At 51.9% G+C, this 25,458-nt stretch overlaps 6 non-coding genes across 6 annotated transcripts; 3 read left to right on the top strand and 3 right to left on the bottom strand.

Annotated features, from left to right (window-relative positions):
* Window positions 1-1,202: 1,202 nt before the first annotated feature.
* Window positions 1,203-1,275, top strand: TRNAK-CUU (transfer RNA lysine (anticodon CUU)). Its single transcript has one exon. It is a non-coding gene; the product is annotated as a tRNA-Lys (tRNA).
* A 430-nt stretch (window positions 1,276-1,705) lies between these two features.
* On the top strand, window positions 1,706-1,778 carry TRNAV-AAC (transfer RNA valine (anticodon AAC)). The gene has a single exon. It is a non-coding gene; the product is annotated as a tRNA-Val (tRNA).
* A 7,635-nt stretch (window positions 1,779-9,413) lies between these two features.
* On the top strand, window positions 9,414-9,522 carry TRNAL-CAA (transfer RNA leucine (anticodon CAA)). The gene is made up of 2 exons: window positions 9,414-9,451; window positions 9,477-9,522. It is a non-coding gene; the product is annotated as a tRNA-Leu (tRNA).
* A 1,555-nt stretch (window positions 9,523-11,077) lies between these two features.
* Window positions 11,078-11,150, bottom strand: TRNAV-AAC (transfer RNA valine (anticodon AAC)). Its single transcript has one exon. It is a non-coding gene; the product is annotated as a tRNA-Val (tRNA).
* Window positions 11,151-14,734: 3,584 nt separating this feature from the next.
* On the bottom strand, window positions 14,735-14,807 carry TRNAR-UCU (transfer RNA arginine (anticodon UCU)). The gene has a single exon. It is a non-coding gene; the product is annotated as a tRNA-Arg (tRNA).
* A 5,466-nt stretch (window positions 14,808-20,273) lies between these two features.
* Window positions 20,274-20,346, bottom strand: TRNAR-CCG (transfer RNA arginine (anticodon CCG)). The gene has a single exon. It is a non-coding gene; the product is annotated as a tRNA-Arg (tRNA).
* Between the last annotated feature and the right edge of the window lie 5,112 nt (window positions 20,347-25,458).

Raw genomic sequence — 25,458 nt, forward strand, 5'->3', positions numbered from 1 at the left:
ACATCAAAGCAGCCAGACTGGGCCATGCCAGTTGCCCAACTAGCCCAGGATCCTGTCTCACAACAGCAGCCAATTTCATTGTCCCGAGGGAATCCTCAGGACAGACAGTTATTAAATGATCCCTCCCGTCACCCATTCCCAGCTTCTGGAATACACCAGCTAGGGACACCTGCCCTGTTCATCCTGGTTAAATGCCTTTGATTATGGCTGCAGGGATCCCAATGTTGAGTAGCTCTGCATTAAGGATTCTTATTAATGTCAAGAACCTCAAGCAATGTAAAGCCAGAGTGTGATGGAACTGGAAAGGAAAATGTTTACACTAGAAGGAATTTTTTCCAAGGGGGCACTTGGAGTTGAGACAAGGACCAGTTGAGCTACAGTCAAAGACTCTACCACTGAGCTACACCCCCATGGAAGTTAGCATCAGCAGCCAGTGTTGGGAACTGGGCAGGGAACAAGAGGCTTTTGTGTAACACACAACCCAGGTGCTACCCTTGGGCTTGGTCTGCACACTGAGCAGATGGGTGGGAGGGGTCTGATGCTGTCACATATGCAAGGCAAGTCACTCACCTGGCCCCTGGGAGGGACGGGGGATTTGTATATTTTAGGAAGGGTCCTGAGTCCTGGCTCCCAGCCACACACCTTGGCAGAAAGACCAATGGCCCCTGCACAAAGTGCATTGTGGGAATAAGAGTTGGGGCAGCAGGAAAGGGGCCGGCCCCTCAGTACCAGGGCACAGGCAGGAGAAGATGGGAGTGAATCCTGCTACCTCTGCTATGGCTTGGCCCAGGAGGGCTGGGGTCTAGCAGCTTTTCCCCCCAGGTTTGTGGGAGGCCAGGTAGGAAGGGGCCTCTGGAGGCTCATAGCCCCCTGGCCTGCTGTGTCTGTGGAAAGGGGGAAGAGGACACACACCTCTCACTGGGGAACAGGGCGCATGGATCCCACTCACTCCTGCAGAAAATGAAACAGGCTGAGCATTTTGCAGAGACCAGGCCAGAGCCCTTCTCCTGTCCCTGGAGAGATGGAAATGGGTCCGTTCCTTGTGAGGAAAGAAGTGGGTGTGTCGGGAGTGGGGTTCGAGTTCAAACCTCTCCACAGACCAGAGCCCCAATTAGGGGCAAGAAAGAGCCTTGAGTCAGGCAGTGGAGAACACTTGGCTCCTGTTCCCCTGAGATGGGATATTAGGAAACTTTTTCCACACAGCCTGGCTAGCTCAGTTGGTAGAGCATGAGACTCTTAATCTCAGGGTCATGGGTTCAAGCCCCATGCTGGGCGGAGCCCTTCCTTAACTCACATTCTCAGCCTGTGAGCAATTGGCTCTCAGTTTTCACCAGGGTTTTAGAAAGAAAAAGTCTAGTCCTGGGGTCCAGCTTTAGTAGAACCAAAGAGAGAACCAACTGCAATTTCCATCTTCTGAGAAGGGAAGAGGATTTTCTTCTCCTCGGTTCTAGCCACATCAGCCCAGGGGGGAGAAAAAATAACCCTCCGCTCGCTGATTGTCCCCTGTCAGCTTCTGTAGCTTCACCTCCTTCCACAGCAGCTCCAGCTTTGAGCTACAAATCTCAAGGGGCTGGTGAGGAAATTAGGTGCTTCCCTGAGAACAAGAGGTGGAGTGTTCACAAGGAGCATCCCCCTCCCCTGCAGAGCAGGGTGTTAGAAAGAGCCAGGAACAGAACAGTCAGACAAGTTCCATGCCTTGAAATGTGTTTCTGTGGTGTAGTGGTTATCACGTTTGCCTAACACGCAAAAGGTCCCTGGTTCAAAGCCAGGTAAAAACACAGGGTCTTCGCTTATTGTGGTGCCCAGGTAACTGCAGCTGCTGCTGACCAGCCTGTTGATGAGCCCAATGCTCATGTGACGGGGGGTAACGTCAGCTGATAATGCCCCTGGGTGCCAACCTGGGGAAGCCAGATAAATGAGGCCAGGCAGCTGCTTGTGCCTTGGCCTCCCCTGCCCTAGGAGGCTGGTACATTGGGCCGGCTCTGCCTGCTGCCTCCCTTGTGTGACTTGTCCAGTGTAACAGGCCAAATGTCGGAAAAGCCTCTTCCAAAAAAACAAACAGACCAAAAAAAAAAAGCAGAAGAAAAAGCTGCACAAATTGGGTTTTGAAGTTTGCGTAGCTTTTCCCAGAAGAGCAGTGTAGGGCAGACATAGCCTGAGTGTGGCTCAGCACTGGTAGGAGACAGGGAAGGATGAAACGATCTAATGGCACCTGAAGCCTTTCAGAACAACTCCCAGCCCCAACCGCAAGAACCAGCCCTTCCCTCCATCCTCACTGGGGTCTGCTGGGAACTGTCTGGACTCAAGCCCACCCCAGTTTCACCCTAAGGATTGCCTGTTCTGTAAAAGCTGCGCCCTGGAAATGAGAAAGCAGCTAAAATGACACTCGTGGGACTTGAACCCACAAACTTTGAATGTCTAGCTGGGCTCACATGAGTCACTGCAGCTTAAAAGAGTGATAGAAAAGTAGCCATGTTAGTCTAGGGTAGCTGAAACAAAATACAGAAAAAAACAGTTTCTTGCCATTTCAACCAGAAAGGACATTATCTCAATGACTTAATTACCTGCATCCTGCTTCAAAAGCCTTTTAAAACTGCACTTTAAAGGGAATCCTCTGAACTGTTATTCATGCTAAAATTCGACACTTTTCGGCGGGGTCCTAACAAAGACTCTAGTTATCTTACCCATTACAAAGATAGCTTCCCCAATTATCACCTCTAATATCATTAGCTCACAGACATTTACCTTCCCCCCCGGCATCCCCGTTCTGTTCTGAAATTTGATTTGTCCTTTTCATATGTGTTCGTTTTTTTTTTGTATCCTTTGCTATATATGGTGGTGACAATTTTCTTCCACTATTTGATCTGAGGAAGTGGGTCTGGCCCACGAAAGCTCATCATCTAATAAACCATCTTGTTAGTCTTTAAAGTGCTACACAGTCCTGCATTTTGTTGCAGCTTAAAAGCCCAACATGCTTTCCATTGCACCACAGAGCCTGATATCTCCACTCTCTGCTTTGCAGCATGGCAATTGCTGGTGGCAAAGAAAGGGGAGCCAGGTCTGTCTCTTTTGGGAGAGCTGGTAGGAAGAGGGAGGGGGCCACTGAGCCCCTGACAGTGAAGATAATGGATAAGAGCTGAGCTGCAGTTGGAGAATGTGGGCATCGATCCCACTGCCTCTCGCATGCTAAGCAAGCGCTCTACCACTTGAACTAATTCCCCTGCTGCATTTACAGAGGTTTTTGTGGAGGCACTTAACCCTAACCCTTCTCCACAGCGACATCTGTCATCTAGGTCAGTTAGTCGTGGGAAAGGAGAAGGCTCCGAAAAGGCCTCAAGGCAACTCTCAAGGAGACTCCCTGCAGCAAAGCCATGGGGGGGCTCTGAGATGGCCCCTGCCCTGCAGCCTGGCCCACCTGGCCACTGTCATGGACTCTCTGTGAGGTCATCACCTCCCAACCTCCTTTAGCCAATAAGCTGAGGGGCTGCGAAAGGCCCTTGTGATGTCACTGCCACACCCACCCCTGCCCTCCAGGGCTAATGTCCTGCCCCAGGCAGCCGCTTTGCATGGCTGAGCTGCTCCCAGGGGTGAAAGTGACACATTTCTCACAGGGAGTCCTGGGAGATGAAGTAGCTGGAGGGAGCCAGGAGAGCAGAGGCCAGCCTGAGAGCTGAGAGTCAGAGGTGCCCATGCACTTTCACAACTCAGCTCCTATGGTGTAAGGGGCAGCACTCAGGACTCTGAATCCTGCAATCTGAGTTCAAATCTCAGTGGGACCTACTAAGACTGAGCTGGTTGTTACAAGGTTCAGGTGCTTTGGCTTCTATACCCTGAGGTTCACTGGAGAAAATTTTGTTCCTCTTGCTGGGTGTCTGAGGCCACTGGAGCTCCATCTCCAGACGGAGCAGGCCGGCGGGAAGGGCCTGATGCCATCACAGCTGCAGGGCAGGTCACCCACCTGACTCCTGAGCTCAGCCCGTGCTGGAGGCAGCCAGAGAGTGTGGGCGGGTCAGAGGAGGAATTGGGGGAAGGGTCCTGAGTCCTGGCTCCCAGCCACGCACCTTGGCACAAACACCAATGGCCCCTGCACAAAGTGCACTGTGGGAATAAGAGTTGGGGCAGCAGGAAAGGGGCTGGCCCCTCAGTACCAGGGCACAGGCAGGAGAAGATGGGAGTGAATCCTGCTACCTCTGCCCTGGCAGGAGGGCTGGGGTCTAGGAATTTTTCACCCCAGCTTTGTGGGAGGCCAAGTAGGAAAGGGCCACTGCAGGTGCACACCCCCCTGGCCTTCTGTGTCTGTGGGAAGGGGGGAGAGGACACAGAGAACAGGCCAGAGCCCTTCTCCTGTCCCTGGAGAGATGGAAATGGGTCCGTTCCTTGTGGGGAAAGAAGTGGGTGTGTCAGGAGTGGGGTTCGAGTTCAAACCTCTCCACAGACCAGAACCCCACATTAGGGGCAAGAAAGAGCCTTTAGTCAGGCAGTGGAGAACACTTGGCTCCTGTTATGCTGGGATGAGATATTAGGAAACTTTTTGCACAGAGCCTGGCTAGCTCAGTTGGTACAGCCTGAGACTCTTAATCTCAGGGTCATGGGTTCAAGCCCTGTGCTGGGCAGTTCCTTTCTTTAACTCACTTTCTCAGTCTACAAGCAATTGGCTCTCAGTTTTCACCAGAGTTTTAGAAAGAAAAAGTCTAGTTCTGGGGTCCAGCTTTAGTAGAAGCAGAGAGAGAACCAACTGCAATTTCCATCTTCTGAGGAGAAGGGAAGAGGATTTTCTTCTCCTCAGTTCTAGCCACATCAGCTCAGGGAGGAGAAAAAATAACCCTCCGCCCGCTGATTGTCCCCGTCAGCTTCTGTAGCTTCACCTCCTTCCAGCAAATTGAAGAAGGCCGGGTCCCCTCCTGGGGACTCCAACCCAAACCCTAGGACCAAGGGATTTACAAGCCAGATGATCAATGTTTGCTGCACTTCTCCCTCCCCCAAACTATGCCAAACCTCAAAGGTAAATTCTACAGCCCCAGCGGCTGGGGGGGATGTGCATTTCAGAGCCTCTGCCCGCTGATCTGTAGCCTTCTGTGCCCAGGGAGCCAGACACCGCCAGGGCTGGAGGGAAATGGGGAATGGCTGCACTTTGGGAGTCAAAGGTGTTGTCTAGGACCATAGAGTAGAACAGTTTCACCAAACTCCCTGAGGAGGGCACCATGGCTCATTTGGCTTTTCCCGAACCAGCAGTTCCATGGGTGGCCAGGGGAGGCCTCTTCTGTGTCCCAGGAGGACCTAGGAAAATGTGAGCTGCCACCACACATGAATCCCTCGCCGCTGCCGGAGCCACTCCCTATGCTCAGCGGCCAGCTGCTAGCATGTGCAGGCTGGGATGCTGTGTGCAGGCAGCCTGCACGTGCAGGATATGATGTAGTGCGCTGTGAGTGGAATGGCCCCATTCCCGCCTCCCTTCCAGCGCTGATCCAGTGGCCGAAAAGGGCTGTGGCTGTTGCTGACAGGGAAGTAGCTGGGAGGCAAGATGCTGGCAGCAAGAGAATCCGGCTGCCTCTTTGCCCTGGGTCTCAGTGCACCATGTTGACTGCAGCCACCGTGACCGAACCTCAAACCAGCTGGACTAGCCAGCCCACATCACAGTGAGTCACTAGTGGCCCTGGCAGAGAAGAGCCCTTGGCAGCTGCAGAGACATCGCTGCAGCTGTGTGAGGCGCATTTCTTGAAAGGGCCACTTGTGAACTGCACTTTCGTTTGCCGGCTAGCTCAGTTGGTTAGAGAGTGGTGCTAATAATGTCAAAATCATGGGTTCAAGCCCCATGCTGGCCACTGGGGTGTTTGTTTTGTTGACTTGCCCTCATTTTGCCTCCTGCTATGGACAGGGAAGCAGAAGCAGGCAAAAGGCTCAGGTGTTTGCAGGACTCAGGCCAGAGAGCTGGTAGGAGGAGGCTCCAGCCTGCACAGACCCAGTGGCTGAAAGGGCCTTGGCTTGGCCAGCTTCCCCCAATAGCAGGGAAAAATCTTCTCTTCCCTCCATTGTCCCCAGTGGGGTGACCTGATGCCCAAATTCCTGCTGTAGCAGTGGCTACCCCAAGGCTCCCTGCAGGGGTCAGGCTCCCCAGCACAAGGCACAGAGGGAGACTTAATGGGTGTGTCTAGACTGGCCAGTTTTTCCGGAAAATCAGCCACTTTTCTGGAAAAACTTGCCAGCTGTCTACACTGGCTGCTTGAATTTCTGCAGAAGCTCTGACTCCCTACTGTAAGAAATCAGTGCTTCTTGAGGAAATACTATGCTGCTCCTGTTCAGGCAAAAGTCCCTTTTGCGAAAAACTTTTGCGCAAAAGGGCCAGTGTAGACAGTTGAGATTTGTTTTGCGCAAAAAAGCCCCGATGGCGAAAATGGTGATCGGGGCTTTTTTGCGGAAAACCGCGTCTAGATTGGCCATGGATGCTTTTCCGCAAAAAGTGCTTTTGCGGAAAAGCATCCGTGCCAATCTAGAAGCTCTTTTCCGCAAATGCTTTTAACGAAAAACTTTTCCATTAAAAGCATCTCCGGAAAATCATGCCAATCATGCCAGTCTAGACTTAGTCCCAGAGTTAGGTAAGAAATTGTCTCTCATGAACCTAAGGGGAAGGAAGGCGAAGCAGTGGAAGTGGGAAGTGGGAGGGTTTTGCAGCCAAACACTAGCAGGTCCCACTGAGATTTGGACTCAGCTTGCAGGACTTCCAGGCCCAAGTGCTGCTCCTTACACCATGGGACCTACACCCAACACCACTTCCTCAGCTCAGTGACTCAATTATGCTGAACTGGAGCCTCAGCTCATGCCCACTGGGACCAGCTTTGCTTGTTTTCCTTCCACCCAGAGCCCCCTTCTTCTCCTGGACTGCAAGAAGCATCCCTGGGACAAACCCAGGCCTCTGCCTCCCCACAGCCAGCCCCACCCCCACAGGATTTGGAAGAACAAGAGGGAGGGTTCTCCTCAACCACTGAGTCCCAGAGCCTCTGATTTGCCTCCCTCAGCTTGGCTTCCATTCTCTGTCCTATTCCTCCTTGGGCCAGTCTCACAAGGAGGCAGCAGGAAGAGGTGGCCCCATACCTAGCCTCCTAGCCACAGGATGGGCAGCAAGACCTGAACTTTCCTGGGCACCAAGAGGAGCTGCAATGAAAGCAGACACTCTGTTTCCACCTGGCTGTGAACCAGGGACTTTTTGCATGTTAGGCAAACATCATACCCACTACACCACAGAAAGCCAGGGACAAAAGTGCTTAAACTTGGCTAACTATTCTGTTACTAGCTCTTTTTCCAGCACCATGATGGGGAGGGGAAAACACCTTTTCATGGAAAATTGCTGTGAGCTCTGAGTCTGGCAATTAATCCTTATAATTAGTATAAACAATTAGTTACACACATACTAAATGGAAACAAATCTGCCTACAACAAGTCACAGCTGGAGAGATCTCTGAAAACATCCACTCCATGTGCAGCCACAAATGGGATGTTAGAAATTATTTTAAAAGGCCTTGACAATAAGACAGTGACTATCATATTACATCTCTGTAAATCCATGCTGTGCCCACAACTTGAGCACTGACTGGAAACGTGGTTGCCTTATCCCCCTCTCCCTCTGAAAATAAAGAACCATATCTTTGCATTAGAAATTTCAGACAAGCACAACAAAAATGATGAAAGGGTTGGATCAGCTGCCACATGAGGAGAGATTGGGACTTTTCATCTTAGAAAGATGGAGACAAAGTGGAAATAAAATAGAGGTCTATAAATCATGGCAGTTGTTGAGACTGTACATAAGCAAAGGTATTTTTCTTGTTCCCATAATAGAAGAACTAAGGATGCGCCATGATATTAGCAGGTTGAAAACAAACAAAAGGAAGTATTTCTTCACACAACGCACAGTCTATGGCTATGTCTAGACTGCAAGCCTCTTTCGAAAGAGGCTTTTTCGAAAGATACTTTCGAAAAAGCCTCTTTCGAAAGAGAGCGTCTAGACTGCACGCGGATCTTTCGAAAAAGCAAGCCTCTTTTTCGAAAAAAAGCAGCAAGTGAGTCTGGATACTCTCTTTCTAAAAAGCCCTGTTTGCTTTCAAGAATGCCTTTTTTCGAAAGAGCACTTTCGAAAAAAGGCGTTCTTCCTCGTGAAATGAGGTTTACCACCGTCGAAAGAAAAGCCGCGTTCTTTCGATTTAATTTCGAAAGAACGCAGCTGCAGTCTAGACTCAGGTGAAGTTTTTTTCGAAAAAAGGCTACTTTTTTCGAAAAAACCCCTGAGTCTGGACACAGCCTATCTGTGGAACTCCTTACCAGAGGATGTTGTGAAGACCGGGACTATAAGGGCATGTCTATACTTGGAAATTATTTTGAAATTGCTTAAATTGACCTAATAACATCCACTCTAAGAAAATAGAAATAGCATGTCCTCAGTATGGGGAAGCCTCACAATTAGTCCGAGGCAGGTTCTGTTAATGTTCCTTTCTGGGGGGCATGGAATTCAAAACAGAGAAGCAAGGCTGGGAGCAGCTGAAGCTAAGAGCCCTGTTATACTATGGCAACCATCTCTGAGGCAACATGAAATCCCCTCTCCAACCCTGAAATAACATCATTTTTATTATGTCATTCCCAGCCACTTGATACAGCCTTTGAACTCTGACTGCAGATAGTAGCCTGCCAGAGACGCCAAGCCCTATTGACTAAGGCTTTTACCAAAGCATGGAATTGAACCAGGAACCTTTAGATCTTCAGTCTAATGCTCTCCCAACTGAGCTACTTTGGCAACTGCTTCAAGGTGTCTGAGGCCCAGGCTTCTCTCAGGCATGTTCTGTCCGCACCAATATTCAAGTGAGATGCTGCTGCCAGTGGCCCTGCAAGGCAAGTTGAGTTTTGCCTGCCCCCTCACTCTGACTTGCACTTGGCCCCATTCCTGCCTCTCTTCCCGGGGTGTTCCAGTGGCTGAAAGGGACTGTGGCTGCCAATGCAGGGAAGAAGATGGGTGGGGGGTCATGCTCCCTCTGAGACTTTCCATCCATGGGTGGAGTAAGTTTCATAATGTGCACCACTAGTGAGGTTGTTTGCGCTTGTGCGGATGTGGGCTACTGTGGTACCTGCCAATTACTCACAAACAGCTTAGCTAAATATAGCTTTATACTTTTATAGGAGAAAAAATACTGAAACAAGGGATGTCATTCCTGGTTACTTGCTACAGCCTTCGAACTCTGACTGCAGGGCTAGGTCTACACTGGGAGGTTCTTGCGCAAAAAATCCTGAAACCCGGCCCCTTGTCCTATCATTAGAGAGATGGAAATGGGACTGTAGAGCGGCTGTTAGGCGGGGAAAGAGAGGTGCTCCCGCCGCCTCCCTGAGCAACTCACACATGTAAGAAAACTGCCATGGGAGGTGTCTGCATAGGTGTCAGGATGGCCGAGTGGTCTAAGGCGCCAGACTCAAGGACTTGTCTTTCCCTTAGTTGGGTGTTCTGGTCTCCAAATGGAGACGTGGGTTCAAATGCCACTCCTGACACATCCTCTTTTCTTATATCATCTCTTTTATGTCTAGAGAGGTGACCTCATTTCCCCATTTCTCCTGACATTGTAGGAGCCCTTGCTCCTCCCACATGCTCATGAAAGCATTTCTCCTAGGCTGCATCTACACAGCAGTGTTACTTGGGCATAACGGCCATTATACTGCAATAACAATGGGAGCGTCTACACAGCAATTCCATTATTCCGATGTCTGTAACGCTCCATCCAGACCAGTGGTCTGAGGAGCCAGGAGGTTTCCAGGCTGCAGACAGCCAAGCCCACAGGCAAAGACAAAGCAAAGTCCCAGCCACTTCCTGCTCAGCCCAGGGGGTCTCTGTGTGGCCCCCAGACCTTTTGTTTGCCGTTGCCCAGGTGCAGGGGCCCAGATTCAGCAACACTCACAGGCCCCACAGGAGGAGGCTGGTTTCCTGCGTCACCCCACGGCCCAGCAATGAGCCCCCAGACTCCCCCTGTGCTCGGGGAGTCAGGTTTGCCGTGTGAATTGTGTGGGGGCAGGTAACATCAGGCCTGGGCACTGGGATTATTTACCAGTTTCCCTGGGGGCCCTGCTGTTTTCACAGCACAAATATCTTTCCCATCCCCCCTGAGTCGTCCCTTTCCCAAGCTGAGAAGAAGAAGTTCCATGAACTCCTGGGAGCTGCTGTTCCAAAGAGGCATTTCCCGTGGAAAAGATGGCCAAGCCCAATCCCCTACACAGAGCTCCAGAAAATACCAATGGACACTGGGCACTTGTAAAGCTCCCTCTCGGGCAGCGCTATGGAATGGATCCGGCTGGCCATCGGGCTGACTAACCCATCAACAGACGAGTTCCCGTGAGACTTCTCAGCCCAAGTGCAGAGACTGTGGAGTCTCCCGCTCCCAGCCCAGGGGCAGAGGGGCAGCGCCCTGAGGAGGCGGGTCCTGAGCAGCAGAGACCTTTGAAGGGAACGGAGACGTAAGGTCAGAAGGAAGGAGAACAAGTCACCTCTTCCCAGGTGAGATGTGGTGGGAAACTACCAGATCCGGTGCAAGCTGAGCTCCAAGGGCTGGTTCCTGCCCTGGTGGCTCCTTGCAGGGCCTGGCTTGAGAAGTGCCAAGGAGCCGTGTGTGGCCAGGAGAAAGGGTGCAGAAGGAACATGGATGAAGGAGCAGGGTGGGGGAGCAGGAAGAAGGGAGGGTGTCAAAGGAAGCTGGGGGTGCTGGGTGAGCTGGGGGGGAAGAAAGCCAGGGGAATGGGGTGGCTGGGGTCTGGGCATGAGGCAGGACATTATGTGGCTTTGTGTCCACTTGCACCAAAGGCCACAGCCACACTGCCCTGAAGGTGCACAGCAGTGGCACTTCCAGGGTGGGTCCTGGACTGTGTGGCTACAAGGACCTGGTCCCAGGTAAAGCACTGCTGAGAAGTCTCAGCCCCAGCCCTGCATCCTCCTATCTCAGCCATCTCCCACATGCTCCTGAAAGCCAGCACACAGGCCACCCATCCCTGCACCAGGAGGCAGGCCTTAGAACTGCCTTGTGGGCATCCAGGGGAAGTGCCATAATAGAAGATGCTGTGTTTCTGCCTGGCTTTGAACCAGGGACCTTTTGCATGTTAGGCAAATGTGATAACCACTACACCACAGAAACACACTTAACAGTATTTTTTGCTGCACTTAAACTTGGGCAAATATTCGGTTGCTAACCCTTTGGCCAACAGAGATTGCTGCAGAGCAAATGAATTCTCTGTTGTCAATTTTGTGCCCTCAGGAAGGGACCAAACTGAAGGAGGCCGGGCCCCCACCTGGGGACTCCAACCTAAACCCTGAGACCAAGGGGTTTACAAGCCAGAGAATCAAAGTTTGCTGCATTTTGCCCTCCCCCAACCCTGCAGAACCTCAAAGGCAACTCCACAGTCCCAGCGGCTGGGGGAGATGTGCATGTTAGAGCCTCTGCCCACTGAGCTGTAGCCTTCTGTGCCCAGGGAGCCAGACACCACCAGGGTGGGAAGGCAGGAGGGAAATGGGGAATTGACGAACTTTGCGAGACAGTGGTGTTGTCTGGGACCGTACATAGAACAGTTTAGAGGTGGGTCTGAGTAGGGCACCGTGGCTTAGCTGGTTAAAGCACTTACCTAATAAACAGCAGCTCCTGGGTTCAGTTACCATTGGTGCCTTGTTGCAGCTTTTGCTCACATTTACTTAAGCCCTTCTGGGACACAGAAGAGGTCTCCTCTGGCCACCCATGGAACTGCTGGCTCAGGAAAAGGCTGATTGCAGAGGTGTGTTGGGAAGAAGGAAACCACAAGTCCCAAGAGGTTTCTCCCCCTCAAGTGAGAAGCTCCTGATGCCCACATACCCTGACTCTCCATGGCTGCAGGAGCTGCAGAGGTTGCACCCTCAGGCTCTCTAGGCCCTGACTCCTTCACACATTCACAAGTGTGTGTGGTGCTGACTCTCCTGTCCCAGTAATTGCAGTGAGAGCCCTGTTATTGCCAGTCACAGCAGCCCCTGCACTGGCTCCAGGCTTGTTGTTTCCTTCTTCCCAACATCCCTACCCAGTCAGCCTTTCCTGAACCACAAGTTCCATGGGTGGCCAGGGGAGGCCTCTTCTGTGTCCCAGAAGCACATAGGAAAATGTGAGCAAAGGTTACAACAAGGCACCACTGAGACTTGAATCCAGGATCTCCTGTTTATGAGGCAGGTGTTTTAGCCAGCTAAGCCATGGTGCCCTCCTCCAAAGTTTCTTTAAAATGGCTCTTTATGTTTCCAGACAACACTTTTGACTCCCAAAGTGCAGCCGTTCCCCATTTCCCTCGAGCCATGGAGTCCAGGTGGTTTCTGGCCTCCTGGGCACAGAAAGCTATAGCTCAGTGGGCAGGGGGCTTTGGCCTCCTTGCCCATGGGATGCTGTTGCAGGAAGGGCTGCTCAGCAGGGTTGGGGTTCACCTGTCAAGGAAGGGAAGAGTATTTGGGTGCAGACTGGCTAACCTAGTGAGGAGGCTTTAAACTAGGTTTGATGGGGGCAGGTACCCAAAGCCCACAGGTAAGTGAACAACATGGACACCTGGGGGATGGGCCAGAAATGGGAGAGAGCAGGGGCTGTAACCGCAGAGATAAAGGAGGGACGAGGGACCACTGGGAAGCAAAATCTAATCTGTGTCTTAGATGCTCGTATAGACACATGGAAATGATGGGTAATGAGCAGGAAGAAGTTGGTATCACAGGGACTTGGTCGGATAATACACTTTATTGGAATTTTGGCACAGAAGGGTAGAGCTTGCTCGGGAAGGACTGGCAGGGAAAAAGGGAGGAGGAGTTTCCTTCGACATGAAACATGCGAACACTTGGCCTGAGGCAGAGTTGGACACAGCAGATAGACTTCTCAGGAGTCTCTGGGTGAGGTTAAAGGGGTAAAACCCCAGGGTGATGTCACACTAGGCATCTATTACAGACACCTCCCCAGGCAGAAGAGGTGCCTGAGGCTTTTTAAGCAATTAACAAAATCATCCAAAGCGCAGCTGGTTTCACACACACTCAGCCTCACCCACAGCTGGGAGGCAGTTTGCAGGGAGCTGAAAAGAAACAGAAGAGGGGAAACTGGAGCCTGGCAGAACCAAGTCTTGGGATTCTTCTGTATCCAGATGTGCTAAGCAGCTGGCAGCCAAGCTCCCAAGTGCTGGTCTGTTCCTGCCCTCTCCAGGCAGGCGAATCCCCTCCGCTGGGTGTTACAGGCTGGACTTTCCCTGCCTGTCTTTTAGCCAGGGAACTGCTCCCTGTGAGGCAAACAGGACACCCCATGCTCTGCGGAAACCAGCCTGTTGCCTTCTGGGAAGAAGGAAGGAACCCTTGGAAGCACTTAGCCCCTGGCTGGCTCTGCCTGTGAAAAAGAAGAAGAAGCAAACATCTATCACTGGAGAATGTGGGTATCGATCCCACTACCTCTCGCATGCAAAGCAAGCACTCTACCACTTGAGATAATTCCCCTGCCTGTGAGCATGTTTTCCTGCCCCACCCACCTTGTTCCAGAGCCCACAATGTCCCTTCTGATAAACCCTCATATAAAACTTGACAAATACCCAGAGAAGTTGCGGTTCCCTTTACAAGACTCTGCACAGCTCAGTTCCAATCAGCCGGTCTTCCCTAGAGCCCGGAACATCGACCGCAGCAGCGTCGCTCTTACGCCCAGTGTAGACACGGCCTTGGGGTGTCACAAACCAGCCCCGGGCACATTCCTGGCTAGGACCAGTCACAGTCTGGGCTCAGTGAGGGTCCGTCCTGCCTGAGACGTGTGTGACTCAAAAGCCTCCTGTTCCCTGCCCAGTTCCCAACACTGGCTGCAGACCCAGCGATATTTGGTGCCTTGGCTGCTGTCCCTGCTGGCAGGGAGCTGTCCCGCACCTGCAGTTCATCCGCCTCCCGGAGAGGCAGCAGCTCTGTGACGGGGAGAAGCCGGGGCATTTCCCTGCATGTATAAAAACCATCACTGCCGGCCCGGCCTGGGCCAGTGCACTGGCATCCCTCCTGTCTGGAGCCCTCAATATTAGTGCCCAGGACAAAACTCGCTCCACTCCTGGAACAGGAACAGTGACTAGCAGTGAGGCCCCTCCCTGGCAGCACCGTGTCAGACGGTTTCTTCTCGGAAGATACAAGATCCTTGGTGGGGTCTTTGCCGGATGAACGTGCCTGAGGAAAGATGCTGGAAGCGCAACAGACACACAAAAGGGGACGAGAGACAGTTTGAGTCACACACACGGCAGATGTCACAGCTCAGCCAGGGCCCTTATCCACTCACAGAGCTTCACAGCTTCTCCATGCCCCAAACCCCACCCCAAACCCCACCAGGCAAACTGCCCCATGGGTCTCGCCTGCACCATGCTCAGGGCCTGGGGATCTTCTGTCCCTTTGCCAGACCAAATAACTAGCCCCCCACTGCTCTGCTCTGGAGTCTCTGCCTCTCATGGGCCTTCTCATCCTCAGGCTCTGTTTTGTCTCCAGACAGACCCTGTTCTGCTACAGCCACCTCCCATCTGGCTGTCACTCCTGGGCCTTCTAGAGCAAAACATGCCTCTTCATTCTGACTTTGAATACACAGGCTTTTAGCAAACACACCTGCATTTGCTAGGGAGGGGTCTGAACAGTTTTTATAGAGAGAGACAGCCACCATGGATCATCCTTGATAACTGTCTCAGAGAGCCAAAGAAGGCCAATTATTTGTCAATGAGAGGAAACTGTCACCCCAGGTGGGATTTGAACCCACAATCCCTGGCTTAGAAGGCCAGTACCTTGTCCATTAGGCCACTGGGGTACACAGAAAACAGTGCCAGGGACAGAAATTCACCCTTCTAAATGTCCCTTCCTCGGCTTTTAGCTCCTTATTAAGCCCCTTTGAAGAAGCCAGATACACAGGAAGGGCTGATCTCATCCCTCTGAAATCAGCTTTCCATGGGTATCAGTAGCTGGCTCCAAGTCATGGCTTCCCCAGGCTGGCACCAAGGGGCATTATCAGCTTTGTCACGTGGGAGTTGGGCTCATCCCAGGTACAGGCTGGTCAGCAGCAGCACCTGCACATACCTGGGCACCCAGGGGAGCAGCAATAAGGTCCTGATTTTAAGAGGAATAAGGAATAAGGGATCTTCCGGAAAAGGTTTATTTTCTGAAAGATCCCTGTCTAGACTGGCGCTTTTTTCCGGCAAAGCCCCAAGCCGGAAAAAAGCGGAGGCCATGTTCATGCAAATGCCATGGGGAAAATTTAAATCCCTGCGGCATTTGCAATTCCAAAGTGTCTCATTAGCATCCCTTTTCTGGAAAAGAGTGCCAATGTAGACACAGCCTTTGGGTTTCGAAATTTGCGTAGGTTTTTCCAGAAGGACAGTGCAGTGTAGACACAGCCTGAGTGTTGCTCAGCACTGGTAGGAGACAGGGAGGGACAAAACAGTCTAAAAGCACCTGCAGCCTTTCAGAACAACCCCTAGGACCAGCCCTTCCCTCCACCCTCACTGGGGTCTGCTGGGAATTTTCTGGATGCCAGCCCACCCCAGTGTCAGCCTAAGGATTGCCTGGTCTGTAAAAGCTGCATGAATGTCTAGCTGTGCTCACATTAACCATTACAGCTTAGAAGTCCAACGTGCTTTCCATTGCATGACAGAGCCTGATCGACTACTGAGTTTGATATTTCCACTCTCTGCTTTTCAGCATGGCAATTGCTGGGGGTCTGTCTCTTTTGGGAGAGGAGGTAGGAAGAGGGAGGCAGCCACTGAAATTAAAGGATAAGAACTGAGCATGGAGAGCTTGATCCCACTACCTCTTGTATGCTAAGCAAGCACTCTACCACTTGAACTAATTCCCCTGCCTGCAACAGGGCCTGCTGCCTCACCCACCTTGTTCCAGAGCCCACAACATCCCTGCGGCTGCCCAAAGCTCCTTTCTGAAAGGGCCACTTGTGAGACTGACACCCGTGGGCCGGCTAGCTCGGAGGTTTAGGACGTGGTGCTCATATCACACTGACGCGTTTTAAGAGCAAGCCCCTTATTTCAAGCTATAACGGGCTCGCTGTTCTGATGTCCCTTCATGGCAGGAGGAGGGAGGGATGTTTTGGAATAGCGATTTATTTGGAAATAAGTGCTGTGTAGACAGCCCTAAATTACAAAATAAGCTATTTCAAAATAGGCGCATTGATTATTTTGAACTATGGGACTCACCCCTAGTGAGTTAGAGCTGAACTCTGCCCCCAGCTCCCTGCTCCACCCACCCACCTACCTACTGACTCCCTTGCTGCCATGGGGCTGTTTGCATTGGCCTCTTCTCTCTGTAGCCAGGCTTCAGCCAGGACTGAGACTCAGGCAGGAGAATGTGACCCGGCTCCCTGCACCTGGGCCCTGCATTTCTCATCCCTTCAGAGACACTTGTTAGTGGAGAAATAAATCACAGTCACATGAGTGTAGATTATGAAACTTTGTAGCTGTTGTTGCCTTGGAAACTCCCCACAGACCTGCCCCTGGGGTCCCGGGCAGCCGCTCACACTGCACAGCTCTCTTCGAGGTGAGGGTGCTGTGTAGACGTGCCCATCCTGTTGAGGATCAGCCTGCCGGGGGGAGGCTCTGGCCACTTCCTTTACTTGTCTCTCTCAGGCTGTGTCTACACAGCAGGGCTACATCTACACTGCAGGCTTTTTGCACAAGAGCAATTGCTCTTGGGTAAAAACTTGCAGAGCGTCTACACTGCAGGGACTTTCTTGCGCAAGTAAATTTATAGTGCAGCATCAGACAACAGGGCTTCTTGCACAGAAGTTATTGCTCTCCCCACAAGGAATAAGCCCTCTTGTGCAAGAACTCGTCAACAAGGTGGCAGTGTGGATGGGCAACAGGGGTTTCTTGCTCAAGAAAGCCATGTATCTAAAATACCCATCAGAGCTTTCCTGTGCAGGAGAGCATCCACACTGCCATAGGCGCGCTTGCAGAAAAGCACTTCTCTTGTGCAACAGCACATGGCAGTGTGGACACACTGTTGGGCAAGACATTTTGCATAAAACAGTTCTTGAGCAAGAAGTCTGCAGGGTAGGTGTAGCCAGGGGGTGTTTGGGTTTGTTACGAGCACTGAGCTTTGTACAACGGCCCAGGGAACATTGTGAAAAGCCAAAACCTTCCCACCCTTGGTGTCCTTGGCCAGTCAGCAAGTGGCAGAAAGGTTCTCAGAAATGCTGACTTCAGGTGATTTGAAACAAATGCCAGCAGCTCAGATGAGGTGGCCGAGTGGTTAAGGCGCTGGACTGCTAATCTATTGTGCTCTGCATGCATGGGTTCAAATCCCATCCTCATCGGGTGTTAGTAGTCTTCTTTCTTGCCTCTCCCAGAGGTTTAGTGGCAGCCCTGCCTGCCCCACCCCCCTCCCACTACAGCCAGGGGAAATCTCCACAGAGACACTCCCAAATGCTGCCCTTGGGGAAACCTCACAAAGGAGATTCCAGGCAGCCAGGCCATGGGGGTCTCTGAGATGCCCCAGCCCTGCAGCCTGTCCCACCTGGCTGTTGCCATGGTCCCGCTGTGAGGTCACTGCCTCCCAGCCAATGAGCTGAGGTGCTGAAAAAGTTCCTTGTGATGTCACTGCTGCCTTGCAGGCTCATGTCCTGCCCCTAGCCAGCCCCTTGGCATGTGTGAGCTGCTCCCCCTCTGCCCCCCTCACTCAGGGCTGGTTCTGGGGCTCAAGCAGGGAACATCAGAGGCTGCTCAGGGGGCCACATTGCTAGGAATAAGGGATCTTTTGGACAAGGTTTTATTTTCCAAAAGATCCCGTCTAGACTGGCGCTTTTTCCTGGCAAAGCCCCGAGCCGGAAAAAAAGCAGCAGCCATGTTCATGCAAATGAAGCGGGGGAGATTTAAATCCCCGCTTCATTTGCAATTGCGCTGTGTCTAATCTGCATCCCTTTTCCGCAAAAGGCCCTTCAGCAGCAGCACACGGCTGCCATTCAGCAGGCCCTTCCGGGGGCTTGTGCATATGAGAGGCCCTGAGGGAGAGTTCCAGACAAGGACACCTGTGAGACTCTCCCCTGGGTGCCCCCACAAGGGCCTTCTGTATTTCCCCTCTGTGCCTCCCCCACCACCACCCACACACACCCTTCCCCTGCCCGCCCTCCCACTTTCTGCTCCCGCCTCCCCTGCTGAAGACACGTGAGAAGACACGTGAGAAGTGGTTTGTTTTTTTGTGGACCTGCCCCGACCGCAGCCCTAGAGACTCTGGAACAAAGAAGACACATGAGAAGAACCCAGCTTTCTTCCTTTTGCTGTGACATGGATGGATCTATCTCAGGTTTCACTCAAGGGGTCCCTCTGCATGTGAAGTACCTGTGACAGCCCCTGTGCTTCTCTGCCCCTCATCAGCAATGCCATATACTTGGGGGAGCCCGTGCCCCGAGACTTGTAGAAATGACAACCTAGACAAGCCAGTTTCAGTCAGGCTCCCTTCGATAGCTCAGCTGGCAGAGCAGAGGACTGTAGTGTGTGTTTCACAAGTGATCCTTGGTCGCTGGTTCAACTCCGGCTCGTAGGAGTGATTATTTTCCCTCCGGCCTGGCCTTAGCAGAAGGTAACCAAGGTGATTGCCTTGGGTCCGTGTCTTCAGAGCCCTCCGCTGCAATTGACAGAAAGATTGTGGGGAGGAGCTGCCAATCACATTTCTTGGGCTGCGCAGGTTATATCCACAAACACAAAAGTTCTTTCGGAACAATGGCCGTTATTCCACAATAACAATGCAAGAGTCTACACAGCAATTCCGTTATTTTGAAATAATTCTGAAGTAACAGACGGTTTATTCCGACTTCTGCAAACCTCATTCTACGAAGAATAACACGTAATCCAAATTAGCTATTTCAAAATAATGTGTCTGTAGCTGCGCCACTGCTGCTAATTTGAACTAGCCCCTCCCCGGGGCCATTCTAAGTTATTCTTCCTGGGGCTCTAAATCGAGACAGCTCGTCTACACTGGGGAGCCTGCCTCAGACTATTCTGAGGTTTCCCTGCAGTGTAGACGTGCTAGTTCGAAATAAGCTATTTTGGAATCACTATTCCAGACCAGCTTATTCCAAAATAAATGTGCCATGTAGTTGTAGCCAGAGGGATGAAGCAGCAGGAGGGAAGCCCGGAGTCCAGAGGCCAGTCTGAAAGCTCAGTATTCCATATGGCTACACACAGTCACCTGTCTTGGTCCCATGGTGTAAGGGGCAGGACTTTGAATCTTGCAATCTGAGTTCAAATCTTAGTAGGACCTCCTGGGTTGGGGCTTATTGTTGTGAGGTTTTTCACACTGCCTGGCTATGCTGCAGGCTTCTTGCACAAGAATGGCAGTTCTTGTGCAAAAACTAGCACAGTGTCTATCCTGCATGTGCATTCTTGTGCAAGAAAATGTACAGTAAACCATTGGAAAAGAGGGCTTCTTGTGCAAGAGTTAGTCCTCTCCCCATAACGAATAAGCCCTCTTGCACAAGAAGGCAGTGTGCACAGGCAAGAGGGATTTCTTGTGCCAGAAACCCCCATGGCTAAAATAGCCATTAGACCTTTCTTGCACAAGAGAGCATCTATGCTGCTGTAGATGCTCCTTAGGAGGAGATAAACCACCTCATAGAGCTGGAAGGGACTTTGAGAGGTCAGATAGTCCAGCCCCCTACCCTCATAGCAAGCACAAGAACCCTCCCTGACAGATTTGCCCCAGCTCTCTAAATGGCCCCTTCAAGGATTGAATTCAGAGTCCTGGGTTTAGCAAGTTAATACTCAAACCACTCAGCTCTCCCTCCCTGTTGTGCCAAAGCACATGGATGTGTGGATGTGCTCTTGCACAAGAACTCTTGCACAAAACAGTTCTTGGGCAAGAAGCCTGCAGTGTAGATGGAGCCTAAAGTTTTTCATATTTTTTGTTTTAAAAATATTTCAAAGAGTTGTTCAATGTGCCCCAAGCCTGGAATTGTGCTGCAGCCACCTCCCTCGCTACGGTCGCTGGCTCCATGTGCACTGGCCTTCTGTCTGGGTGCTGGCAGGGGGTTGAGACGTGGCAGGTACCGATGGGTAACAGGTGCCAAGGTGCATACAGAGAAGCCAGCGCCTGCATCTGACCTCACTGTGCACACCTCAGCTTTTAGGAAACACTCTCCTCCTGTCTGCGCCTAACACCAGTGTCAGTGTCTGCTCCGGAAGGGTCCTGTCTGGGGGAAAATGGCAATTCCAGGGGACCCTCGCAGCTAACATGGTAAAGAGAAAGAGACTCCACTATGAATCATCACAAGCGTCACCCCAGATGGGACTTGAACCCACAATCCCTGGCTTCGGAAGCCAATGCCTTGTCCATTAGGCCACTGGGGCACATGAGTGATAACACAGAAAACGAAATTCCCTTTCTTTCTGGCTGGCCAGGGATACCCAGGGCGGAAAAATTTTGGCTTTTCACAATGTTCCCTGGGCTGTTGTACAAAGCTCAGTGCTGGTAACAAACCCAAACACCCCCTGGCTACATCTGCCCTGCAGTCTTCTTGCGCAAGAACTGTAAGGTGCAACAGCGCGTCCACACTGCCATGTGCTTTTGCGCAAGAACGTCCATGGCAGTGTGAACGTTCTCTTGTGCAAGAAACCCCTGTTGCCCATCCATACTGCCTTCTTGTGCAAGAGCTCTTGGACAAGAGGGTTTATTCCTCATGGGGAGAGGAATAACTCTTGTGCAAGAAGCCCTCCTTTCCTACATTTTGCCATAAATTTACTTGCGCAAGAATGCGCGTGCATTATAGATGCTCCTCAAGTTTTGTGTAAGAAGCCTGCAGTGTAGACGTAGCCCCTGGGTGCCCAGAGACGGGCTGGCTAGTCACAGTCTGGCTCGGAGCACTTTCTGCAAAGGGAAGATGTCCATGGAGCAGGTGTATGACAGCAGCACACAGCTCTGGTGGGCTGGGGAGGGAGGCCCAGCATCTGGAGGGGCGTTTCCAAGAGAAGCTTTTACTGACAGTGTCTGTCTCTGGTCTGATTTCACAGTGTGGTGAGACACTGGCACCCACAGCGGCATGGATGGGGTGGCTGGAGGGAGTGGCTGGCGGGCGGCTGGTAGGAGCAGTAGCAAGTGGCCAACATAGTGGGTGAGATGCCTCCTATCCCCACCCCCCCAAGAGTGGGAGGTGAGCTCTGAAAACCACCTGTGAGCTCTTATCTGCCCTGAGCAAGGGCAGCCACTGTGAGTGGGGTATGGAGAAAGTTTGGGCATGTGAATGGGACACTTACATGGCTGGACTTACATTGCTGGCAAAGGACATTGCCCAATCCCCTTGAGCGGGGACTTACTTGTGGGTTGGTTCTGAACCCTCCTTGTGCCCAGGCCTGACATAACCTGCCCCACAGAATTCACACAGCAAACGGGGCTCTCAGAACACAGGGGGAGTTTGGGGGCTCATTTCTGGGCCGTGGAGTGAAGCATCAAAACAGCCCCCTCCTGTGGGGCCTGTGAGTGCTGCTGAATCTGGGCCTCTGCACCTAGGCATTGGCAAACAAAAGGTCTGGGGGCCACACAGAGACCCCGCTGGGCTGAGCAGAAAGTGGCTGGGATTTCACTTCGTTTGTGCCTGTGGGCTTGTCTGTCTGCAGCCTGGAAACCTCCTGGCTCCTCAGACCACTGGTCTGGATGGAGCGTTACAGAAGTCGGAATAATAGAATTGCTGTGTAGACGCTCCCATTGTTATTGCAGTGTAATGGCCGTTATTCCCAAGGAACGCTGCTGTGTAGATGCAGTCTCAGAGAAATGCTGAGCAAGTGCTCCTGCAATGTCTGGGGAGACAGGGAAATGAGGTCACTTCTCTAGCTATCAAGAAGAAGACATGTCAGGAGTGGGATTTGAACCCACATCTCCATTCAGAGACCAGAACACACCACTGAGGGAAAAAACAGAACCTTGCATCTGGCACCTTAGACCACTTGGCCATCCTGGCTCCCACGCAAACATCTTCAACTGCAGTTTTCTTACATGTGTGAATTGCTCAGGGAGGCCAAATGAGCCCATCAATTTCCACACCTAACAGCCGCTCTACAGCACAGCTGGGTTTATCCACACTCCCCCTCACTGACAGTTGTGAGGTAATTTGCAGGGAGCTCACAAGAAGTGGAAGAAGCTACAATAAGGCACCACTGAGAGTTGGACTCAGGATCTCTTGTTTATAAGGCAAGTGCTTTAGCCAGCTAAGCCTGGCATCTCCTTCACACACTGGGGTAAAATTGTTCTACTTTAAGGTTCCAGACAACACCTTTGACTCCCAACATACAGCCATTTCCCTCCAGCCTTCCCGCCCTGGCAGTGTCTGGCCCCCTGGGCACAGAAAGCTACAGCTCAGTGGGCAGGGGGCTTTGGCTTCCTTGCCCATGGGATGCTGTTGCAGGAAGGGCTGCTCAGCAGGGACGGGGTTCACCTGTCAAGGAAGGGAAGAGTATTTGGGTGCAGACTGGCTAACCTAGGGTGTGTCTAGACTACCGAGTTTTGTCGACAAAAGTGGACTTTTGTCGACAAAACTATACCAGCGTCTACACTACCGCTGAGTTCTGTCGACATAACGTCGACAGAACTCAGCAGTTTTGTCGACGCTGGTATACCTCATTTTACGAGGCATAACACCTTCTGTCGACAGAGTTCTGTCGACAGAAGGTGTTATTGCCTGTAGGGTTGCGTCCAGACTACGGGGTTCTGTCGACAAAGCAGCTTGCTTTGTCGGCAGAACTCAATGTGTCTGGATGCTCTATGTCGACAAAAGTTTTGTCGACAGTATCTGTCGACAAAACTTCCGTCGACAAAACCCGGTAGTCTAGACGTACCCCTAGTGAGGAGGCTTTAAACTAGGTTTGACGGGGGCAGGTGACCAAAGCCCACAGGTAAGTGAACAACATGGACACCTGGGAGATGGGGCAGAAATGTAACAGCAGAGATAAAGGAGGGACGTGGGACCACTGGGAAGCAAAATCTAATCTGTGTCTTAGATGCTGGTACAGACACACAGGACTATGGGTAATAAGCAGGAAGAAGTTGGTATCACAGGGACTCGGTGGGATAATACACGACTGGAATATTGGCACAGAAGGGTATAGCTTGCTCGGGAAGGATTGGCAAGAAAAAGGGAGGAGAAGTTTCCTTAGTCTGAAACATGCCAACACTTGGCCTGAGGTGGAGAGGGTCACAAGTCTGTATTGTCAGGAGTCTCTGGATTAAAGGGGTAAAACCCCAGGGTGATGTCACACTAGGCATCTATTACAGACACCTCCCTAGGCAGAAGAGGTGCCTGAGGCTTTTTAAACAATTAACAAAATCATCCAAAGCGCAGCTGGTTTCACACACACTCAGCCTCACCCACAGCTGGGAGGCAGTTTGTAGTGAGCTGAAAAGAAACTGGCTGGCAGAAACAAGGCTCAGGATATTTCTGGATCCAGATGTGCAAACAGCTGGCAGCCAAGCTTGTTGCCCTTGTTAGGGGTGTGACCAAAACACAGGCCTCACTGTGAGCACGATTTGAGCCTGAACAGGGAAACCCTTTTGGATTTTTAGTCCAATTCCTTAACCACTTGGCCATCACTACTGTGGGAGAAGCGTCTCCTGTACTTGTATGTGAACAAAAAATGTGTTATTTGCTCTTTGGCCAACTCAGATTGCTACAGGGCAAAGGAACTCTCTCTTAATTCTGTGCCCTCAGGAAGGGACCAACCCAAAGGAGGCCGGGCCCCCATCTGGGGTCTCCAACCCAAAGCCTGAGACCCAGGGGTTCACAATCCAGACGATCAGGCTACGTCTACGCTGGCACCCTTTTCCGGAAATGCTTAAAATGGAACAGTTTTCCATTATAAGGATTTCTGGAAAAAGCACGTTTACATTGGCAGGATGCTTTTCCGGAAAAGCGTGTCTACATTGGCCACGGACGCTTTTCCGGAAAAAAGCCCTGATTGTCATTTTCGCGATCGGGGTTTTTTTGAAGAAAAGACTACTGTGGTGTCTACACTGGCCCTTTTCCAGAACAGTTTTTCTGGAAAAGGACTTTTGCCCGAACGGGAGCAGCATAGTTTTTCCGGAAAAACACTGACAATTTTACAGTAGATGGTCATTGCTTTTCCAGAAAAGCAACCGGCCAGTGTAGACAGCTGGCAAGTTATTCCGGAAAAGCAGCTGGAGACACAGCCCCTCAGTGTTTGCTGCACTTCTCCCTCCCCCCAGCAATGCTAAATCTCAAGGCCAACTCCACAGTCCCAGCAGCTGGGGGAGATGTGCATGTCAGAGCCTCTGCCCACCGAGCTGTAGCCTTCTGTGCCCAGGGAGCCAGACACCACCAGGGCGGGAGGGAAATGGGGAATGGCTGCACTTTGGGAGTCAAAGGTGTTGTCTGGGACCATAGAATAGAACAGTTTTAGGTGCTGGCCTGCAGAGGGCACCATGGCTTACCTGGCTAAAACACCTGTCTAGTAAACAAGAGATCCTGGGTTCAACTCCCAGTGGTGTCTTGCTGTGGACTTTGATCATATTTTCCTTATCTTCCTATCCCATTCTGGGACACAGAAGAGGCCTCCCCTGGCCACCCATGGAACTGCTGGTTCAGGAAAAGGCTGATTGGGAGAAGGAAACCAGAAGCCTGGAGCGCGTCCAGAGGCTACTGGCACTGGCCAGGCAGGGCTCTCACTCCACTGTAAGTCCCTGGGTACCACACACTGGCCAGTGAGTCCTGCTCCATCATTGTCCCAGTGCTCTGGCTGTGAGAGACGTGCCTGTAACTCCCTGCTGGGAGCATGGGCCCTGCTCTGCCTGGTGGGGGAGGGAACAAACACTGGGCCGGTTGACAGGGGCTCTGACACTCCAGCAGTGGGGCACTTGAGCCCTTCAGCTGGATTCAGACCAGGCCGGTCGGAGCTTCTCACACTCGGCAAGGGGGATTCTGCACTTGCTGCCTTGGGAGCCAGGGTCACATTGCAGAGCTCCCCCAGGGACGTCCCACGGTGCCGCCAGCCCAGCCCCAGCCACTCTCCTTGCCCTCAGCAACGTGGCTGCGTCTTATCCTTCCCCTTCAGTGACAACTGCCCATTCCCCGCCAGCCCCAGATCCTGTGGGACCTGCTCCCTTCCCCACGAGCAGTGAGCACCAGTGCTGCTCCCTGCCGAGGCTGCGGCTGTGGGAACAAGCCCCTGGCTATGGGAGGGAGACAAGATGTCAAGGTGTTGAGTTTCATCCATGGCTAGTGTGGGATGACCCACACTCTGGGGACAGCTGGAGGTGCCTTCTGAGAGCTGATTTTCAGAGGGGCGTGATCAGCTCTTCCTGTGTTTCTGGCTCCTTCCAAGGGCTTGAACCTGGCACCTAAAATTGAGGAATGTGCATTTGGAAGAGGGAATTTCTGTCTTTTTGTCATTTTTTGTGTGTCTCAGTTACCTGTTATCCATTGGTACCCACCACCTCTCACTCCCCTGTCAGCACCC

This window comes from Pelodiscus sinensis, chromosome 19, assembly GCF_052426305.1.
Source record: "Pelodiscus sinensis isolate ZL-2025 chromosome 19, ASM5242630v1, whole genome shotgun sequence".
In the NCBI taxonomy this organism is placed as follows: Eukaryota; Metazoa; Chordata; order Testudines; family Trionychidae; genus Pelodiscus; species Pelodiscus sinensis.